Genomic DNA, 24,017 nt, shown 5'->3' on the forward strand with positions numbered 1-24,017 from the left:
AATTTGGCATAATAAAGAAGCAGGTTTGAGGCGCTAAAAATTGTGCTGATTTTTGGTAATTTTTTTTCCTGGCAGTGTTGTGCGCTTTCTTCCATATAAAGAAAATCTCAAGTATTCATCACCAAAAAAAAAATTGTCGAAAATCAATGCAATTTTGTGGGTACTTAAAATGTATAATAACCAAATTCAAAGGGCTCTGAAACTGCATATTTGAAATTTTTCTTAAAAATTTTAATTGAAAATTATAACTTTCATGGAAATTGTCAATAGGTGTTAGTTCTTTAATTATTTAACGCAGTGTAGGTACTTCTTAGAAGATTTTTGGACCTCTGCACGTTGGTGACAGCAAGTATCGTAGGCGATGAAACAATTAGCTGCATGAGCTTTATGGCAACATAGTCATAGCGCAGCGAATAAAGATATAGGGGCTCCATTGGTTAGGGCATGTCGTCCGAATGAATATAAACGTAGTGGAGGAAAGTATTCGATGCGGTACCAGCTGGTGGTATTAGAGGAAGGCCTTTGAAAGATCAGGTGCTGAAAGACTTGGCCACACTTGGTGTGTGTAACTGGTGCCGGTTAGCACGGAAAGAAACAAATGGTGCGCTTTGTGGCTATATCAAGAAGAAGAAGGTATCTCTGAGACGATGCCTTGAAATAGCAATGTATGGTTTGATTTTTAAGAGTTTGAGAACTTAAAATGATAATAAAAAATAGAAATATTGTTGTAATCAAATTTTTTTTTATTATAATTTGGTAGATAATTTCATGCATTCATTTTTTTATATTCGGCATATGTCCGCCGTGTCTGTGAGTTACATGGTTCGTTAGATCAATCCAATTTTTGACTAAATGAGCCTAAGTAGCAAAAATGCGACGCTCATGAGGGTTATTTGGCTTCAATTCCTGCACGAGCTGGGTTCTATAGACACTTAAGCCAAGACTCCTACATAAAATTTTCCACGTGGTCGAAGGGAAAAAGCAAACAACGTCGAGAACGACGACGAGTCGACATCTCGGTGTCTTGTTCAACACTTTGTACTATGAACTTCGCGAACAGAATTATTTTTTAATTAAATTTCCACAATTTTGAAGCGTTGTTCTGGCGCTAAACAATTTATGGTGACTTGTTAAACCTTACTAAACAGAAATGTCAACACAGTTTGCCGTTCTCAGTAGTCAAACCAAAGTTACCGATATCGACAATTCTCATGCATATAGCTAAATAAAACCCCGATATAAGCGCCCTGGCAAAAGAACTCGAGGAGATGATCCATTAGATTCAGATACCTGTAAATAGATTCAAATAAGTATCAGTTCCTGTATAAATATTTTGAAATTGAGGACGTCTTGCGCGTAGCTCTCCTACGGCCTCAATTTTTCCAAAAGAAATTATCATTAGTTTTCTGCCACTGATTTTTTGTTATGCCAATTTGCCATAGCCAAATGGTTAGGTGCGTAATTACCATTCGAAAGTACGCAGGTTCGAATATCCGTGCATGAATCACCAAATGATACAAAATGCTTTTTCCAATAGCGGTCGCCCCTCGGCAGCTATTTTTGTCTTGAAAAAGCTACTCATAAAAAAAAATATCTGCAGTTCAGGGTCGGCTTAAAACTGTGTTGGTCCCTCCATTTGTAAAACAACAGCAAGACGCACGACACACATAGGAGGAGGAGCACGGCCAAACACCCAAAAATTGTGTAAGCGCCAATTATATAATTTAACTTTTATGTACCAATTATGTTAAAATGTTGCACACCTCAGCTCTAAAAAAATTGCCGATACGAATGCCCAAGAATTTGCTGTAATAATTTGGCGCATCAAGAGTTCATTTATCTAATAAAGTCTGTAAATTTCAGTATACCTACTCGTTTTTACACTTTTATCGAAAACAATTTAAGCCACGACAAACTCCGCTTTAATTATTCATATTTTTCCTCTGTTGTTCCTCTTGAAACTCACTCCATCTACACCAACGACAAAAGCTCTTACCTTTATAGTTGTGCCTGGGCCATATTTAATTGTAATTACTTTTATTTTGACCGTTCGTGAAACTGTTTTTTGTATGTAAGTTTGTGTAAGCATATTTGTATAGTTATGGTTTCACGCGATAAGTATAAGACGTTATTGCTGTATCGTTAAAAAAAAGGAAAAGCAATTGAAGGTGCATGCGCTGCCAAGTTATGTATAAATCATAAAACCGCCTTACACGCACAAACTTCTTAGTTGGAGTATTAGTGACATCGAAGGTAGCAAGATTTGGAACACGCCACTAAAACTCACCCAAGTCAAAGCAATAGGAAATTTTCGCAGGTAAAAATCGAAAGCGCTACACCGTGGCAGGGTAGCCGCTCCAATGGGCCAGCCCACTTACCCGAAAGTTGTTTCCTTAGCGCTTAAGTGAATTTGCCGTAGTAAGGGAAAACAAGAAATACGATGAAATAAAGAATGGACAGAGAAGAGTCGAAACAATAACTGTGGAAAATAAAGTTGCAAGAATGAGTAAAGCATAAATGGGCAGGCATACGAAGGAACGAAGGTAAGTGGAAAACGATAAAAGAAACAAAGAACTTTTAACTTTATATAAACTTATAATTTCCCACACTTTTGCCACCTGTATTGAGCTGATAATAATTTCAGAGTCTTGCATAGCTGCTACTCGAAAGTGACCAGCGTATTTGTGTGTAAGTGTAAGAGCAATAATTTGTTTTGGCCAGGTTCTAATATGCGCTACACACGCGCGTGTCTAGAGTCTGACGGCAATTTGTGGGCTATTGCTACTCCATAGCCCATTTCGCACTTAGTTAGGGTCGCTGACAGCAGTCGGCTTTTTTCTGCGTACCACAACAATGGTTTACCTAAGCTCACGCTTTGGTGTACAAACGCGCTTTTGAAATTGTATTTCTTTTTTTTTTTTTGCTTTTAGAGCTTATATTTTATAATTGGTCTTCCACTATTTTCTCTTCTTAATTCTATACTCACTAACGTGAAACTTGACGTCGATTAGCATTTGATAAACAAGTTGAGCACATGAAATGCCCTTTCGTTCGTAGTCCACCTTGGCACCTGCATGCCGTACGAATAGTAAAAAGCTCTCTGCCATAGCTGCATCCTAGGCCAATACAAAGTTGCTTGCTAAAGCCAATGTGATTCATAACTAAAGCAGGTAAAACGAGGATGAGCTTGCAGAGAGAGCAAGCGCCAAAACAAATACAATGAGAATTGAAGAGTGAGCGAATTTATATGCTCAGTGGAAATATTCTCTCTTTGCGAATTAACATCGCGAAACAGCAATCAAAACAAAATGAAAAACGTGCAAGTAATCAAAAACAAAAGCGAAGCCGCTTATTTATCTGCTTCCTTCTACGGGTTCCACTTAGAACAAACGGCACTTTTTTAAGGTGAAGCGCATTTGAATGGAATGACATGCAAACGTGGAAATCTTATTAGATTTTATAGCAATTATTAAGAAAATAATAATTTTACTGCAGGGAAAGAGTAACTCGAAAAATCATAAACGTAGATAAGGGACTTTTCAAGGGACGCGCTTAGATGTTGTTTTAAAATAAAACATGCAAATATTTAGATTCTTTCAGGTTTTAAAATTTTTATTTAAAATTTTGCTCTTAACAATTGTTTAGTATGTGGAAAATGACAAAATTTAAATGTCCACCATGAGCACCCCTACAGAATGCCAATTGTGAATCAAAGTTTCTAGGACTCGCTCACACATTATCGCATTGAGTTCCGTAATCTCGATCCGAATGCTGTGTTTCAGTTCTCAAATCTGAAATTCACATAGATTTTACTTTTCAAAAACCCCACAAAAAGTGTCTACAGAGTTAGAACGCATGCTGATTCATGAATGCGTGAATGTTGCGTCGAGACATTGTTATTAAAAGTTGTTCAGCAACACTTTCCGCTGCAGCAGCAATATTTTCAATAGAACATCCAGTTTTTCTGTGTCAGTCCTTTTTCTATACTCGGCAGAACCAATTTCTTGAAATTTTTTCACTAACCTTTAAATTGTCGACTCATTCCAGCGATTATTTCCATCAATAAAATCTCGAATTTTGCAATATTTTTTCTTAAGAGTTGACCATTTTCATAATAACTTTCAATAACTTTAAAGGGTTATGTTAGGTTGAGCCAACTGGCTGAAATAATATTAATAATTTTTTTATCGTGTAAAATTGCACACATGTGTACTTGACATATGTGAAAGATGATATAAGCACTACTGACATCCCGGAGTTACTTTTGAAAGATCCTTTATTTTGAATATGGCATAACCAGCTAGACCTTTAGTATATTTGACTTTTCCAAACTACGACGTCAGCAAAAATTGAATTTCCTGCAGTACGTGACGAAAAATTAATCACCCTATCGAAGAGCTTTAAAATTAATCTAATGTCATCGCACATCAATTACAAATTTGACACTTGTGAAGTAAACAGCTGAAGCATACAAGCAAGGGAGCGCGTAAAGGCCAAAATAAAGATTTCCTACACAAATTTTTTTATTTTTTATTCAGACTTTTTTATGTGCAGAGAGACGTTTTTTAGAAATTATATAGCTCCTCTTAAAAATGTTGGCTATAGCGGCCACCCAAAAAATATAGGACATAAAAATATGAATATCAAAGGAAGAAAACGCACGAGGAAACAAAATTTTTTTGTAATTACATTTGCATTTGAAAAATATCCTTTGAAAATTTTATGCTTGAAAGTTATTATAAAAGTTTATTATATAAATACTTGACGCATTCATCGCTTGTTGAGCGCTTGGCCAAGCTTCTTCTTCTTGTAGCGAGCGCCTCGTTGTTGGTCCGCAAATGGAGGGACTTATAGTTGTATGCTGCCACACGGAGGTTTTGTCCTAACCTGCCGAGGAGCGTCCACTATTACAAAATATATTGTTCCTACCATCTGAGGCTTTTAGCCCACAGAGAGTTTCTAATCCGAGCGCTACTTAATTGTAGTTAAGGCTAGGGCTCAAGGCAAGACTGCGTCAACTATAGGCGGTTTAATACTTACAATCGATTTTTGATTGAAAGAAATAAACCTAAAATATTAAATATGCAATTATATATTATATTTTCCCATTATTTTTACAAGGAACATGGAGCCAGTATAAAAATATTCCTATATTCTCTATTTTACATCCCTCCAGCTCTTTTCGAGTTCGGTCTGACTTCTCCAGGTATGTGCTGCGCGTCTTGGTCTACGGCAGCCCTGCGAATTCCATTCGATGGCCATTTTTGTTACGTGGCCCGTTGGCTTACGCGGGATGTGGCCAATCTATCGTCATTTCCTTCTATCAACTTCAATGTTCATAGCATCTTGTTGCATTATATCGCATAGTCTGCTATTCTTAACGACTTCTGGCCAAAAACTGCGTCATATACGCCGTAAACACTTGCACTTTTTTTATATGGCTAGCATCCATGTTCTGCGACTCACAGCCATACAGAAGTACTGACTTTACATTGTAGTTGAAATTATTTAATTTGATGCATATTGGCAAGAAGTAGCACCTAAAAACTGGTTGTAATCGCCCAAAGGCCTGTCTTGCTTTCTGAAGTCTGTGATTAAAATCTGCTTCAGATCCATCAACAATAATACTACCAGATAGTTGACATCTTCGAATAGCTGATAACTTATTGCGAAACAGTTGTGATTCGTTGCGTTGACTCATGGCGTTTGCGTCTTATTAATATTGATTTTGAGGCCTTAGCAAGCTCTACTTCTAGACGTAAGCAGACAGACTTCGTCCGCATAGTCAAGGTCGCTAATATTGCCGTGTGGGCCACAAGTGACATCTCTTACTTTGCGTATTGCATTCGTCATAACCAAGTCGAGAAAATTTTAAATAGCAGTAGGAGCAAAACGCAACCCTGCCGGACGCCAGTACCCACTGAGGTTGTGGTGCTTAGAGAATTGTTACGTCGTAATCTACAATTGGCTTGAAATATTCAATTAATATCGTAAAATTCATAAATAGGCAAATTTCACTTTGATTGCCGATTCTAGTATTAATAATATATGCATTACACACCCACATCCTCACACACGCGCGCACATGCACCTCACACTTAACCCTGAACGCACAATATTAAACCGTTTGAAAGCCTCTGTAGTATATCAAACTATGTTTGCGTAAAATTGGCGCCAATTTTCTATTTTTCTCGCATGTCTTTCTACGTTTGATTCGACAGCGTGCACTTTGTGTCTCCCAGAAAGTGCTTACGCTCTTTCGCACGATTACTGGAAATAACAAGAAGAGCGACATAGGGCACTCGCTGTGGAGATTCGGCAGCAGACGAACATACGAAGCAAAACACGTAACAATTTTGGTATGAACACATAGCCGAATGGACGAAGCCTAAGCGGCAAAACGACAGGACAAAAGCACGACAGGCTACTATTGCAACGAAACAGTTTGTGATGGATATTCGTAACGAGCGGTACGGCAAAGTTTTAACGCGGCAAATGGCCAATATATGTTACTGAAATATGTGAATAACTATAACTGTTATTACTACTACTACTACTACTACGACATGCTAATATAATATTGAAGGTGAATTACTAATAACACTAATACCCTGCTTATTAATATTTGGCGTTGTGTGTAGTATAAGAAGTGTTGTTTCTAGTGGTGTTTGTGTTTGCCAATATATAGTCTATTTATGTTATAAAACGAAAAACGCGCAAAACTTTAGTAATCCCAAAAAAACCAAAAAAAAAGAAAGGTAAATTTTAGCGCGCTACGGTTATTAAGCCAAGCAAAGTAAGTTTGGAAAAAAATTTAGCAATAATAAAAGTTGTGAAGGAAATAATAAATTATGAAAATTAAAAATTCATGTACGTATACCGCCTTTATGTGATTAGTGCATACGAAATGCCGGAAAAGAGCGGCTCAACGAAGTGGAATTCAGGTTGCGGTAACCGAGCAACTACAACGACAACAAAAATAGTAAGCAACAATCAACAACACCTGCAACGTTCATTCAAAGGCGAACACCGATATGATCAAATGACCCATAAATGGATGCATGAAATGTACTAACACTTACAAAGCACATACTCACACACACACACACATCCATGCAAATACTTAAATTCAAAATAAGCGCATTGTGTGTTTGTTTTGTGTTGATTGGTATTGTCTTATTCTTGTTACGTATACGCGCTGCTGTACTACAGCAGACCTTCTCCTTAGGTGGCATGCGAACCAAAGTGTTTTGACCCCGTTTGTGTTGAGCCAGCAGCAGTACGCGCTTCGAATGCAACCGAGTGAAAAGGCTTAACCTTTGTGGGCATTGCATGGCATCGCATGCCATGAAAAGAAATTTCACACACAATGCACAAAAGTGCTCGTTCAAGAAAGGCAATGTGTGCAGCACGTCGATAAAAAGAAACTGAAATGAGGTTTTCTGCTTTATTTACTTCGACTCAGATACTCTAGATGCATTGATGCCGAAATTACATGCAATAATAGAATAATAGCCAGGCATGCTGGAGGGTAAGCAGTCATGGGCCATGTAGTCAATAAGACCCATAAGTCAATGTATGTGTGTATGTATGCAGGTGTGTGTATCTTTGTCATTTAAAAATTACCTGTAAAAACAAATGTCGTAGCTTTTGTCAAGATCACTCCAATTAAATTTTTGTAGTGTGCCTGTGTGAACTTTTGTATGCTTGAAACAAATTTAAATTATCACTAGTAAATTAAGCGGGCTCGTAAAGCAGCACATAAACTTATGCTGTGAGAACTTACACAACTTTTATATGCCGAAATTCGCGGAGGTTTTCGCTCGAGTAGTTTGCCCCAAGTAATCCTATACGCACACAAGTACACAAGCAAAGCGTGGGCTATATGGAAGTTTATCTATAAAAATAAAATACAAGAAAGTAAAATAAAACGAAATAAAAAGAAGGTATAAAATAAATAAAAAATAAAATACATATAACAAAAATTATATAAACAAATAAAAATATTAATTCGAATAAAATAAAATGGAATAAGATAATATGAGAGATAGGTATGAAAAAAATAAAAAAAAACTTATAAAAAATGATTTAAAGAAATGAAAAAGTAAAAAAGTAGAAAATAAAAGTAAAATGAAATACGATATTTAAAATAAGAAATAAATAATTAAGTATAAAAAAATAAAATAAGGAGTTTAAAATTTAAATCGAATGAAATGAAATAAAATACTAAACAATTAAATTATAAAAAAAGAACATGAGAGCCATAAAAAAATTGAACAAAGTAAAGAATAATTAAGGTAGAATAAAATAAAACATACACGAATAAAATAAAATGAATAAAAATAAAATAAATAATTAAATATACAATATAAAAACATAAAATAAAATAAAGAAATAAAAATGGGAAAAAATAAAATAAAATAAGGAAATCAAAATAACAATAATAAAATCAAACAAAATGAAATGAAATAAAATGAAACAGTGTGAAACAAAAAATTAAATATTAAAATGTATACAAAGGAAATAAAAAAGTTAAAAAAGAGTAGAATAAAGCAAAATGGAATAGTATATTACAAAATTTAATTATAAAACAAAATAAAGTAACAAAAAAATAAAACGAAATATGACAAAACAAGAAACATGAAAAGAAGAAATATAAAATAAAATAAGGTAATAATATAAATCAAATAAGAAAATAATTAAAAAAAACATGATAAGAAAAAATATAAAACAAAATAAGGTAATAATATAAATCAAATAAGAAAATAATAAAAAACTAAAAAAAAATGAAATCGAATAAAATAAAATAAAACTAGTAAATTAAAAAAAAGTAAATGAAATGAATAAAAAAATTAAAAAATAATAACCAAATAGAACAAAACCAAATAAAATAAAATGAAGTTAGGCAAAAAAAAAAATATATAAAATAAGGAAATAATAAATGAAACAATTAAATAAGATAAAGAAAGAAAACATTAATAAAATGAAACAAAACCGAACGAAGTAATGTAAAATTCAAACTTAAATTAAAAATAAAAACTAAGGAAATAAAAAAAGTAAAAAAAACAAACCGAATAAAACATAATGAAATAGTAAACAATTAAAATTATAAAACAAAATAAATACAATTAAGATAAAATCGAGCTATAAATAAAGTTTAAATAAAACAGGGAAATCAAGGAAATAAAAATTAAAAAGCCAAATAAAGTATAATGAAATAATAAAAATCAAAAAAAAAAAAAAATTCAATCGAATAAAATAAAGAAATAAAAAAAATCTGAAAAAAAATTCAATTGAATAAAATAAAGAAATAAAATTATGAAAAAATAAAATCGAATACAACTAAGAAGTATAAAAAAAATGGAATAAAATATAATGAAATAAGAAAAAATAATATATATTATAAAAAAATAATATAAACAATTAATTACAGGTATAAAATAAAACAAGATAAAGAATTAAAAAAAATAATATTAAAATAAAACAAAACCGAATTAAAAAAAAATAAAGTAAAATAAAATATGAAATAAGGAAATAAAAAATAATAGAATCGAATAAAATAAAACGAAGTATTATAATATTAAAACTATATAAAAAATGTAATTAAAATTAAATCGAAGGAGACAGAATGAGAAACAGTAAAAATAATAAAATGAATGAAACAAAATTTTAAATGCAACAACGGAAGAAAAAACTTACAGAAATCGATGGCCCTCTGATTTTATATACAGATGGTTAAAAACAAGACGGCAAAGTGGGATTTGGAATCATTTTCAATTCCCCTCACATCAATCTATCATTTAGATTACCCGACTACTGTAGTGTATTCCAAGCGGAAGTATACGCTATCTGGTATGCTGCGAAAACTCTCTTAGAAAATAGAATATCACTAGAGGATATCCGCTTTTTCACCGACAGTCAAGCGGCCGTTCGAGCACTCAGCTCCTCTTATACCCACTCAGATGTGGTTCGATCCTGTCTCTTATCTCTTAACGAGATAAGTGTTCAGAATTCTGTCCAAGTTATTTGGATTCCGGGTCACAGTGGATTCGAAGGTAACTGCAAAGCTGATGAGCTCGCAAGAGCTGGAGCTGCGCAATCAAATGTTAGTAACTTACCCACAAGTCACATTTCGCTCTCAACATGTAAAATGCTCATCGATCGAGAATTTCACAGCATTGCTGATCGGAGGTGGTGAGTGGAAACTACTTGCGTTACGACCAGACAAATCTGGCCATCCTACAATCTGAAACAGACAAAAACCCTTATAAGTCCTTCGAAACACGAACTAAGGCATATAATATCTCTTATCACCGGCCACTGCCTTTTGGGCACTCACGCACGTCGGCTCGGGGTTCCTCAAAACGATCTGTGCAGATACTGCGAGGACGAAGATGAATAATAGAATAATAGAATAAAATAACATTAAGGAAGATCTACATATATTACTTATTCGAAAAGGTTTATATGTAGCTCTTTTATTTCGTTTTTGGCCACAGTGGCTGAATTCGCTGTAGCGTATTCTGACAATATAGTTCCCCAAGACCATGTCTGCCTATCTTTTCTGTTGGATCTATTTTTTATCGTCTAGGAACCCCAACATCGTTTAATTGCTATGCCTCCTAACAAAATAACAACACCTAGTAAGCCAATACATTCTCTGATTAGCTGTGTAATATGGTGCGCGGCGCCAAAAACCGTCCGTGCCGACATTTCTAGCTCATTAAAAATTGATAACTATGACTTTGTCAGACAAACACCAAAATAGGCATTTTTTGCCGAATTAGATGGAAGACCCAATGTTTCTGGATTGAGTTGCCCATTGATGATCACAGGAGTTATCTTCTAGTCCATACAATGCACGACAACCTGGCTTATCTCAAAACTATTTGGCACAAACTTGCACGGTGGTTTAGTTCGACAAATTTTGAAATTCATTGTGAAAATAATTTGGAATATTTATCAATGCTGTTTCAAAGGAAACCTGTTCGTTTATTAACGATGGGATATGATATTAACCGACAAGATTATCGCAGAAAGAGGAGGCAGTGACAAACCCATTTATGACAAAATGGGATTTATTTTACTTTAGTCGCTCTGTATACGTGTGCAAGATTTGAATAGCCGGGCACTTGTGCCCCGTGATTTGGCTCACATTTGATATATATAGACATGTATGTACATATACAAGGTGGCGCAAAATTAATCACTCTTATTGAAAGATTTATAATTTTTGCAAATTGGAAATTTCTGATGTATCAAAGCCCCGGAATGATGTGAGCAGACGATATGTCCGTCCATCCGTGTGGGTAGGATAATTCGAACGAAAATTAATATATCTGATTAAAAGTGGAGACAGATATTACTCTCTATATATTTATAATTGGCGCGTACATCCTTTTTGGGTGTTTGGCCGAGCTCCTCTTCCTATTTGCGGCGTTCGTCTTGATGTTGTTCCACAAATGGAGAGACCTACAGTTTCAAGCCGACTCCGAATGGCAGATATTTTTATGAGCAGCTTTTCCATAGCAAAAATACACTCGGAGGTTTGCCATTGCCTGCCGAGGGGCGACCACTATTAGAAAAACTTTTTCTTCATTCTTCTTCTGAACTCCGAATGGTAGTCGCGCACCAACCCATTTGGCTATGGCGGCCGGCCCTATATCCAAGGTATTTTAGAATTGAAAATGGGCTAAATCACCAATAACCACACCCAACTGCCACTTAACGACTATTTTCGAAAAGAGGAAAAAGCGATATTTTTGTTATACAATAAATGAAGCGAAGTTACTAAAATACTGAAAAGAAATGTGATTCAGCCAAACTTGGTACCATTATTGCGCCCATCTCATTTAGATCCACATAATAATTATTGGCATCGAAAAAAAAAACACCAGACCCACTTTTTATATGTAAAGCCTAACTTTCCACCCTTGAGGTTGTTCGAGACCAAAATATAACAACCAGCCCAAATTAAATTTTACTGAAATGTGCGCGGATATATAAATTTTGGCCGGGATCGTATTGAGCCTGCTTTACTTGTTTTATTAAAGTCCCTCGCGTAAATCTCTTGTATTTATTATATTTTAAGCTTTCTCGTAATGTGTCTTCGCGTGAGTCATAACCTGGTTCGTAAAAACATTACACAGAAGCTCTGGCAGTCATATACCGAACTCAGCAAACTGCACGACCAGCGCAACCTTCAGCGATTTGCATTTGCTGGCATTTCACGACCCTCCGCAATATTTAGTATGTAGTATATTTTAAAGTTTTTCTTCACATTTTACGCGCTTGAACTTGTATGCGATACTGCAGTGGTAGCACGTATGTTGCATGTGTTTACGATGCTCGCCTGGTTGCAATCAATTCACCCAATGCATTCAGTGTTCAGTGCCATTTGTTTGCTAGAATCTTCAATAAAATGTCAAGTTATAGCACGAATGTTTGTATGGTTGGATGAGGTGCACCTGGCAATGCTTCGTACACTACTTAGCCTTGTAATGCATTTTTCCACTGCGGCTACGCTCGCTTCTCTTCATAGTGTGAGGGTGAACTACAGGCGAAGGTTAAGAAATAGCAGTGTGAAAAAAAAATAAAAAAAAAATCGCTCCACATTTATAGAAGCAAATGAAATAGTCGCATTCATTTTAGCATTGCATTGCGACTTAGAAAAGCAATTCGAAAGTTACACAAAACCGGCACCGAAAAGTTGCGTTAGCAGATTCATAAACTCGAATTACATATTTTAATGACAAGTTGATGAAATTTTACTGGTAGCTTACAGTTTTAGGCGCATCACTCCAACTTGCAGGTCGAACTACTCGTAGTAGTTTGTAATAAAAAATAAGTAATTGGCACTTACGCATCTGTTAGGTGTTTGGCCGAGCTTTTCCTCCTATTTTTTTGAGTGGTCTGTGTAGTTCTACTACTGCCTCCAAAGCTGAATATAGATATCCGATGCAATAGCTATCCATAAGGTTGCTTCTCTCTTACTTACTGCTTCTTTCACATGCAAATACGCTGAGTTCTCGCAACATATAGACTCGTAAGTACGATGGGTTTTGATCGCAGTTAGAATTTAGTGCAAACATTGAATTTCTGAGCCCAGTAGTTAATAAAATTATTTTCCCTATGAAGCTTGGGTTTTTCTCAGCAATTAACGATTTAAATTTTTGGGTTCAGCTAGTTGGTGTTCTATTTGTCCATCATAAGAAAGCACAGGCGTTAAAGCTTTGATTTGCTAACAAAGTTTGACATATAAATAAATTTGAATTACGCATTAATTGAAATGTTTTCAAAAACCGTCACGAATATGTTTGGACGGGCGTAGATAAAGAAAAGTTGTGCACTTCAGTTGGTTATGGGAAACCACAGCTTAAAATTCAAATCTTCAATTGCTATAGGGCATAGATGTCAGAAGTGGCATTTGATACGATTTGTGACTGTGTCCCTTACAAATATTACCTATGAATATTTTCTTCGCATATCTCATGTTGGCAATGATAATGAAAGGCCAACAAAGGAAATCAATGGTAAATCTACTGAAACGTTTTTGAAACTTCTCATTTCTTAAGGAAGGACCCATATTAAATGGATTCCAGAAAATGCTGCAATATTCGAGTCTTAATTTAACACAAGAAAAATACCAATTCTTCAGCGTAGAATATTACTGGAATTCCTTTGAATTTCTTGGCAATCATAAAGTCTATATGGTTAGAAAACGACATTTCTGATGTAAGTCAGTAAGTGCTTCTTTCCATAAATTTTGTGAGGGTGGTAGTGCCCGACTTGTAATCTCGAAATAAATCGTAATTTTGCTGCCACTTATCAGCATTAGAAGGTAACTAGTAACAAGCTTCCAATATTGTTGAGTCTTCTTCAAGTCTCATGCACTCAGCTGCATCTTCTATACGACTGTAAACCTTCAAGTCGTCGCATACATCAGACAACGAGATGTCACGAAAACGTCTCGAATATCACTAACAAAGATTAAGAACGAAATAGGTCCGAGGTGGTTACCTAGAGGTACACCTGCGGTAACTTTGATGGCGTCAGACTTTATATTGTTTATTTGAACCAATACGTTCAGTTATATCTGTGAGATGCAAACCACTTTAATAATTTAGCGGGAAGACCAATTGAACCCAGCTTTTTATTATGGATACTATGGCTGAACCTACCGAATGCTTTCAAAAAATTCATGAATATGACGTCGCATTGTTGGCCTGTTTCAAATTGTTTTAGACAAAATTTGCGAATCTTCTCAATGAGTGGGGTCATTTGTTGAGGCCAAAAGGTCCTCTAGTACATCATTAAATGAGAGCTGGAAACCTTTAAATGCTTGTGAGCTCTGAAAAGTCTTATTTTCTATCCCAGTACCAGATTGACAAACATAAATTGAACGAAAAAAATCTGCGAAATGTTACTAATTTTTTGTATCTCCGACAACGATTCCGCCAAATAATTCACTTATCCGGAATTCCGGTGGTTTTCTGTTTACCGTTTATAAACTACCAAACATACGAGTATTTACGATTTTCTCTACTTTAACATAGAAATGTAGCTTTGCTATAGAAATTTGTTCAAAACGTCGAAATTCTTTTGCAGTTGATTATACACTTCATAAAGTTCTGCATTGTTTTTAAAATTGCGGTATAGATGACATGTTTGGTCCTTTTATTATTAAGATTAATGAACCTAGAATTGGAGTAGGCCATTTGGATTGATTTTTTACAGGCACTATAGAAACGAACATATAAATTCCCACTTCCAGCCTTTCTACGAAATCATCATAGTCCTGTGATAGTTTAAGTTTATTTAAGACAGATTCCGAATCTACCAAATCCAATAATCGCGATATCTGATCGAAATTGGCTTTATAGAAGTTAGGATTTTTGGAGTTCTTAATTACTCATTGGATATAACTTTTATATTTAGAGCGTACACTTGATGCTTTGTCGGGTATGGAGTTATGAAGAGGTGGTGAGGAGAAGGGCTCGACATCAGGTTTTAGATCATTGTTTGTGAATGCTAAATCAAGTAAGGGAATACTAAATCAAGTAAGCGATTGATGCCATTGTGAACTCTGTTAATCTGGTACAGGTTCTATTTGGCAAAAGTGTTAGCACCTCAAATTCGCTTGATTTGCTTGATTCTCCATATGGTATTCATTAGGTGAATATATATATATATAATTGGCGCGTACACCCTTCTTGGGTGTTGGCCGAGCTCCTCCTCCTATTTATGGCGTGCGTCTTGATGTTGTTCCACAAATGGAGAGACCTACAGGACTCGGAGATTTACCATTGCTTGCCGAGGGGCGACCGCTATTAGAAAAATGTTTTTCTTAATTTTGGTGTTTCCCCGAGATTTAAACTTACGTTCTCTCTGTGAATTCCGAATGGTAGTCACGCACCAACCCATTCGGCTACGGCGGCCGAAGGTGAATATATATACATATATACATGTATGTATGCTATTAATATTGAAAAGAGCTAGAGTAGTTAGCCATCAAAGCCACGGTTAGCAAACAGGTTACTTTAACCCACAAGCAAGCCTAGCAGACTGAGAGAGGCTGCAGTTGGATAACACTGATGTTGCCTGTTATCCCAACCGACTGTCGCAGATCCTCCTGTAACCAGCTGCTTGGACTGATGACGGGCCACATTCTATAGGCGAAGCACAGGGAAAAGGTAGGCATCTCAGACAGAGCACTCTGCCCGGCATGCGGAGAGGAGTATGAGATGGCGGACCACTTTCTATGCGTCTGCCTGGCATTCGATCGAAACAGGTTCAAGTTTTCCGCACTGATGTATTAAGTAGCAACCACTTTGGTTTCTTGACACCATACGATCTTCGGAGGTCGGGTAGATTTAAAAATATTAAAAAGGGAACCCGAGTGCAGTACTATGGACTTAATTGTGTCTGAGTGTTGTACTGGCTAGTCTGTCCTGGCACAAAAAAAAAACTATATTTGTTTCATGCTTTCCTACGTGAAGTGCCAAATAATGACTGGCCAGGAAATGTATTTACGCACCCTTCAAACTCTAATGACGTTTTTTCCCCATTTAAGATACTCATGGGCAATCAAAAATTAAAGGATGTTGCTTTTATAATATCACGAAGAATGTCATTTAAACATTTTGTTTGTGTCGCGCACAAAATAATAACGAAATGCAATAATTGTTAAGAAAATGAAAGCTAAAAGCAGTTTTTCGCATTAGTACTTGTTATTTTTTTTTCACAACAAAAGTTAAACTCAGTCATGCATTGTCCTAAAATATTGTACTGTTTGCGAATGTAAATAGTAGATAGGATTAGGTAAAAAAAGTTATTTTGTATTTTTTTTTTTTTTATATATATCTTTTCTTTTTTGATATCTCGAGACGAGGCCAGAAATGGCGATGGAAATAGACTTTCGAAAATAAATCTTGGCATATGCATTTAAAGAATGCCAAGGTGAAGGTTAAAAATATTAATGAATTTTGTACATCTGTGGGAATATCGCTAGCGCAAATTTTAACACATGACGTGCACCTCTGTTTTGGACATACTCTGGCGCAAGTGCTGAACATTGATCAATTATATTACAAAAAACAAAAAAAAATTTCTACATAAGTTCTCTTCACATAAGGCAACTTTTAAGTTTCAAGGTTTTAATAGTTCCAGCACACCTACGGTGCACAGAATACTAAAGGTGCTGTCTTCCAAAAACCGCTGCTTTATTTTTTGTAATTTAGAAATTGTAATTTGAAGATTTGCGACTTTTTTTCATTCGAAAACTCTTCCTCTTCACAAGCAAGTAATCTCCCTTACTTTTATTTGTATCATTCTTCTGCTGGCATCTCAGCAAATTCGGAAGACGCAATCTTGTATTCTAATATTCTTGTAGCACAACCTATCCAAGCACGTGCCCTTGATAGTTTGCCTTCCAGGGTTTTGCCACCAACAAAGCTTATCGTAGAGTTGAGAGAGTTTAAATCTAAATAAATTTAGAAGGACTTAAAGTTTCTAGTCGCCTCCTCTCTGTCAGTTCGCTAAACCAAAGTTAAGTTAGTTCTTTAAGGCAAACAAATTTATAATGGGTTTTTCACCTGATCATACACAGCTATAATCTATTCAAAAATGTTTCTCAAGAAGAATCAATACTTGCACAGATATGCGACCCTAAGGCCATGCCGAAAATCGTAAACGATCAGACATAATTTCAAACTAAGCCAGTTGACTGTCTAACGTCCAAATTCCAATGCGATTCAGAGTGGCAAAAAGAAGGTAGTAATTATATGGAACAACCTCAGTGTATTTGGGCTGGAGCTGTGGTGACGTGTATAGCGGCAATGACGAAGCATTCCACATTAAGTTATAGCTAAACTGCTGCAAAGTACCTCAAAAAGAATACAAAATATTTTAGGTAATAAAAGCGCTATGAACTAAATGCTAAAAATATACTGCATTCTTACATTTGCTGTAAGGTGTAAAACTCAGTTTTTTGTTTTCTACTTTTTTATTGATTTTCTGCTTTCTTTTTCAAGTTGTATTACGAACCGTTTCGTTGAGAATTGAAGTAGAAGTCCAAAAGCAATTTGCTATTTTCTCTTTACTTGCTATTCGTATGCACTTGGAAGTGAAGGCAGTAAAAATAAATACTCAGCTTTCTTCCATGCTGTATCTACTAAACCTGCCCACTTTCTCTACCACTCTACGAATATTGCATGCAAGAGTGCATTGTTGTGGTTCGCCGATAGAAGAAGAAAACAAGATTTACGGCTCATAATTGAAATTATCTATTCAAACTATGCTTCTATGTGAAATATTTTTTTTTCCCCCCTAGAGGTACAGGCACATGACTTGATCACCAAAAAGCCAGTGGAGGGCAGGAGTGCGGGGTTTTTTATTTTTATCTGCCAATCATGTGAGAATAAATTTAATAACTGATTACTAAAGCCTATTTTCGGGGCGTAATTTCCAAATTCCGCTTAATTAAACTTGGTTAGTGTTTCCCTCTCTTCTAGTTCATTGCAAAATCTTCAGCTATCGTTGTTAGTAATTAGTATCTTGTATGCGTGTACAAAGGATTTTCGCGGTTTTGCAAGTGACTAGATTCTTCCACCTCCTGTCTATCCGTATTTTCATGTCCGCAGCGATGTCATTGTATACCGTATTAAATGTTTCAGTATGTCGTTTTCTTGTTCGAATTGTCTGTAAACAGCGCTCTTAGCAATCTCATCTACAATTTCGTTTCCTGCAATACCCTTATGTCCGTCCGGGTACCCAATAGATATGCAACCGTCTTTCTGCGGCTAATCTCTCTATAGGTTTCCTGCTTTTTCGAACATTTTTAAATGAAATTTCATATGAGTTTATTGCTTTTGTCGCCGCTTGCTTGTCAACGTATATATTTATTTTGGAGTTTGTTGTCTTTGCGAATGCTATTTCTGCAGCCTTTCCTACCGCAAAGACTTGACTTCTGCTTGAAAGATACTGCAGTGGTCAGGAAGCTTAAATGGCTGCCTGATGCCTAGCTCTGCGCAATAGATCCCTGCCCCTACTCCGTCTAATATTTTCGAGCCATCAGTAAATATATTAAGAGTATTTGGGTTAGGTTTCATTCCTTTTTTCCATCCCTCTTTTTCTATTGTTGTTCAGATTTTCTTCATCCAATTGCATTTTGGAGTCATATAGTCCGTTTTGACCCTGTAACTAATCCCTGTTGAGCTATGTCCGAATGTTGTTCAGGTAAATTCGCCTGTCGTGCTGAGTCTTACGGCGGATTTAGCTGCTAGACATTCCGCCGCAATATCAAGCGGTGACAAGTTGAGTACTCTTTCAAGCGCTGCCATGCACCTATTGTGCAGAGTGCACCAAGACGTTGAATACTTTCTATAGGCTTTTTATATGTCGGTTTTCTTAGTGCAGTCCACCACACCAGAGCACCGTATAGTAAGACCCATAACATCCATATAAGAAGAAACTGATTTGTATGTAGCTCCTTTCTCTCTTCCGGTTTCGCTCTTGCCACTTATTATAGAACTCCTTTTGCTTATTATTTTGACCACGACTTAGTTCTTTTTAAGTTTTTAAATTGTCTGCAAATATTTAATCACATTATTATTATAATTTTTTTGTTTATATTTTTTCCTTGGTTGATTTGCAGCTTTGGCACCGTCAAATAATAAGCGTTAACCGCTTAAGCCTACATTGTCGCCTTTCTGTCTTTTGTCACTTCAAAGCTCTGCAACGATGTTTTTTCCCAACTCATTGTGCGCCATAAATACGTAACTGCTTTGTTCTACTCATTGCATTGTCCCTTGCAACACGCCCGTTTTTTAAACTCTTTCATCCTCTTTACACTTCTTTTCACCTGTTTTTTATTTTACATTATCATTCATTTCTTTGCAATCTTTCTCTTCTCAAATGTTCGGAAACGTTTTTGTGCGTTTTTGGTTTTTTTTTTTTTTGCTACGTTTTCACGGTTGTGTGTGATTGTGGGTGTATGCTTTCATCTGAATTACATAGACTTTTGCGTCACACTTCGTTTACTTTTGTGCGAATGTTTATGGTTGTTGCTAGTTGTTTGTTTGCATATCGCATTAAAAAAGTTGTGAAAGTGAAACTTTCGTAATTCTAATTTTTTTGGTGTTTGTGAGACTTTTACGCGAACCTTTTTTCCTAATTTTGCTACCGGCAAGAACTTGGTTAGGGCTATTGTGAAAATTTCAACTACTCAGGTCACTACTTATTTAAGACTTTTTAATCTTTCTTATAAATTTGGAAATGCAGGCAAATTTTAATGCCTCGCTGCGCTTAATTTTATGATATTTTTATGAGGAAGGGTTTATTTTTTTTTTTTTTTTTCGGAAAGGTGTACTTAAAACCGAGTGCTTCGAAAGTGCCAACAATAAAAAAAGGGTAATGGAAATAAGCCACAGAATGTATTACATGGAAGTAATGTGTTCTAATACATAAGTACATAGTAATTGGGGCTTACACCTTTCTTGAGTGTTTGGCCGAGCTCCTCCTCCTATTTATGGCTTGCGTCTTGATGTTGTTCCGCAAATGGAGGGGCCTAAAGTTTCAAGTCGACTCCGAACGTGAAATATTTTTTTTTTTTATGAGGAGCTTTTTCATAGCAGAAATACATTTGGAGACTTGCAATTTCCTACCGAGCGGCGACCGCTTTTCGCTTAGAAAAAACGTTTTCTTCATTTTTGGTGTTTCACAGATATTCGAACTAACGTTCTCTATGTGAATTCCGAATGGTAGTCACACACCAACCCATTTGGTTACGGCAGTCCATTTTTTAATATATTATTTCACCCTAAATGTATGCGATCAAAAAGGGTTTGAATTCACTATTACATCTGTTTCTTATTAAGGACAATAAGCTTACGAAACCTAGCCTTTTTGTTTTTTTTTTTGGGAAACTAGATGGACATATATGGAGTATTTTTTCAAGAACTCGAAAACTTAAAATGGTAGAAATACTTTTGGAATGATTATTTTATTTTTATTATAACCTGGCATAACATTTATTTTTTAAATATGACATCCGCCGCGGCCACACGTTACATGGATTATTCGGTCAGTACAATTTTTGAATACATTTACCAATATATATATCTGGCCCTATGGTGTCAATGGTGGCCTGAATATTTTGCGATTAGTCGATGGTAAGCGCGCTGTAGGAAAAGGTGCGTCATCTCGATGGAACCAAATGTCGCCAATGCTTAGCATGGCTCGATAGAACTCGCCATTCCCTTTAATAGGGACTGATGATGCCGCATCTATGCACTTCGCGAACACATTTTTTTAGGTAATTTCCACAATTTCTTGTAAAGTTGTTCTGGCACTAAATGATTCATAATGACTTGAGAAACCTTAATGAACAGAAGTGTCGAGACTATTTGCTATTCTTAGCTATCAAACTATACTTATCGATATGCGTCATTCTCATGCAGCTAAACATAAACATCATATACTATATGTAATACGTTAAATAACTATAGCACAAAGATTTATTGACAAGTTTTTGACAACTTATTTATTTTTTATTTAATTTTTAATGAAAATATTGTTTATTTTCCTACAAAAAACAAAAAGAAAAGAAAGTGTCCGAAATTTTGTTTATGAAAATAATTTTTATTGCTCTGCACAGATCTTATAAGTTCAAGCCTTAAAGTTTGTGCAAATTAAGAAACAAAACTAAAAAAATATTTTTGAAATATCATATAAGTGGAAGTCTCGAACTTTATGCAAATTAAAAAAAAAAATTTAAAATTTTTTCTGAAAATTTCAAATGAAAATGAAATTTTTTTTTATTCTCCTACAAAAATCATATAAATCCAAGTTTTGAAGTTTGCAAATTATAAATTTAATAAAAACAATCTTTCTAAACATTTCGAATGAAAATGAAAATTTGTTTATGAATTTTTTTTATTTTCTCCTATAAAAGCCATATAAATTCAAGTCTTGAAATTTGCGGAAACCAAAAAAAGCAACAATAAAAAAATGTTTCTGAAAATTTGGAATGAAAATAAAAATTTTTTTATGAAAATACTTTTGAATCACTTACAAAGACCATATAAGTCCAAGTCTTGAAATTTGTGCAAATTAAAAAAAAATTTAAAAAATGTTTTGGAGTTTTCAAAAAAAAAAAATTGTATGAAAGTATTTTCTATTTTTCTACATAAACTATATAAAGCCAAGGCTTGTAATTAGCGGAAATTAAAAACAACAAAACAAAAATAAAAAAATGTTTATAAAAATTTCGAATGAAAGTTAAATTTTTTTTATGAAAATGGTATTTAACCTCTTACAAAAACCAAATAAGTCTAAGTCTTGCACTTTGCGCAAATTAAAAACAAACAAAAAAAAAACAAAAACTAAAAAAAAATTGTTCTAAAACTTTCAAATGAAAATTAAAACTTTTTATCAAAATATTTTTTCTTCTTCTGCGATTTTTTGAAGTTTGCGCAAATTATATTAAAAAAAATATAATTCAAAAAATTTTCTCAAAATTTCGAATGAAAGTGTTATTTTTTTATGAAAATATAAATTTTTTATGAAAATGTATATTTTTTATACTCCTACAAAAACCATATAACAAGGCTTGAAGTTTGCCAAAATTAAAAAACAAAACTAAAAAATTTTTTTCGAAAAATGATAAACTTTTTAAAAAGGCTTTTTAGAAAAATTCTGGGTACGAAGTTTTAAAGCCGATTGAATTTTAATATAATAGCACATGGGCTGAAAAGTCCCGGGCCTAACAAAGAAAACACTCTTTTTTTTTAAAAGTATCTTTATTCATCAAAGTAATTTACATCAAGAGCAACACAATCATTCCAGCGCCACTTTAAAATGTCAATACCACTTTTGTAAAACGATTTATCTTTTACTTCAAAATAGGCCTCAGTTTCAGCGATAACCTCTTCATTCGAGAGAAATTTCTTAACGGTGAGCATTTTTTTAGATCTCCAAGCATCCTGTAGGCGTTAAGAAATCTGCTGAATACGGTAGAAGTGGTAGCAATTTCTGTCGGATGCAAACACTGCTCAAAATCATCAACACTTTCGTGTTTATGGTCAACGGTTAGCAAACGCGACACCCACTTCAAACAGAGCTTTCTCATAGTCAAATGCTCATGCGATATAAAGCCAACACGTTCTTTTGATATCTTTACGATGTCAGCTAACTCAGGCAATTTCATTTTTTGATCATTCAGAATGATTTTGGGGATTTATTTGATGTTTTTTGGTGTTACTGCCTCATTTAGACGTCCACTACATTGTGCATCATCGGTGTCTCGGCGAGCACATTGTTGTTTCTGTTGAAGTGGAGCACCTATCTTTTCAGATCAGTGAGAAGCAATGCAAAGTTAAAATACGAAATTCTTTCTGTTTTGAACATAACAAAAGTAGCGTCACTCTTAGTACAATAACTCACGAACTAATGAATAGAATATCATGAAATTTTAACAGCTGTCTTCTTGAGGTTAGTACTATCCAAAAGAGAGGTGAATGCAGTAAAACTAGTGCCATCTATACGTGTTAGGCCCGGGAATTTTCAGCCAGGTGTTAAAGTGCAAGCTTCAATCAGCTCAAAAATCGTGTTGATTTTTTACAAATATTTTTGCTAAAAGCCAAATCGGAATAATTAAATAAGTGAATAAACCTTTGCTACATTAAAGCTGAATAATACTTTGAAACTAAATTCTGCCTGCATGTTCAATAAAAAACTGCACCGAATATACTTTTGTTTTGCATTCCTGCTGAATAATAAAGAATTATGATTCTCATCTACTTCACTATAGTTTAGCGCTCGCCAGTTGAAGGCCGATTAGGTCAAATAACAAAATATACTGAAATGCTTTAAAAACTTACGCTGACATTGACTACATTTGCTAAGTGAATATGAAATTGGCTACCATTTCGGAATAAATTGTTGATTAATAATGGACAAAATGATTTTTAATAGTCCACTTTGTGTAACAACAATCACAATTCTCACTGATTTCATATATCATTAGCATGAAACTAAATGTCAATATACCACAGCAAATATTTTAATGACAATAATAAATAATAAATTATGGCTCCACTTAGTAGCAATTATTTTGGGTATCATAGAAATAATCAGCTTCTGGAAATAATTATATATAATATATTATACACTACATACATATGTGCGGTCGAAGGTAGAAAAAGTTTGCTGAATTTAGTAAGGGACAGTAAGTGAAGCAGTGATTAACTCAAGTGTAATGAAATGTCAATGACAATACCCATTGATTGACTAAAGATGGTTGTAGTAGCTGCGTAAATTACATATTTACATATGTGCTAAATAAATGTACACGTGTACCACATTTTGAGTGACTAACGTGTCCAATAGTATTTCGCAGCTGCTCTTAAACCATGGGGCGCCATGCGACTAATGTAAATAAATTAAATGTGTAGGTATGTAAATTACAGCGGCAATGGACGTACTATTGAATATAATCAGATTATGATTAAAAACGTCCG

Source organism: Anastrepha ludens, chromosome 2 (genome assembly GCF_028408465.1).
Source record: "Anastrepha ludens isolate Willacy chromosome 2, idAnaLude1.1, whole genome shotgun sequence".
Classification (NCBI taxonomy): Eukaryota; Metazoa; Arthropoda; class Insecta; order Diptera; family Tephritidae; genus Anastrepha; species Anastrepha ludens.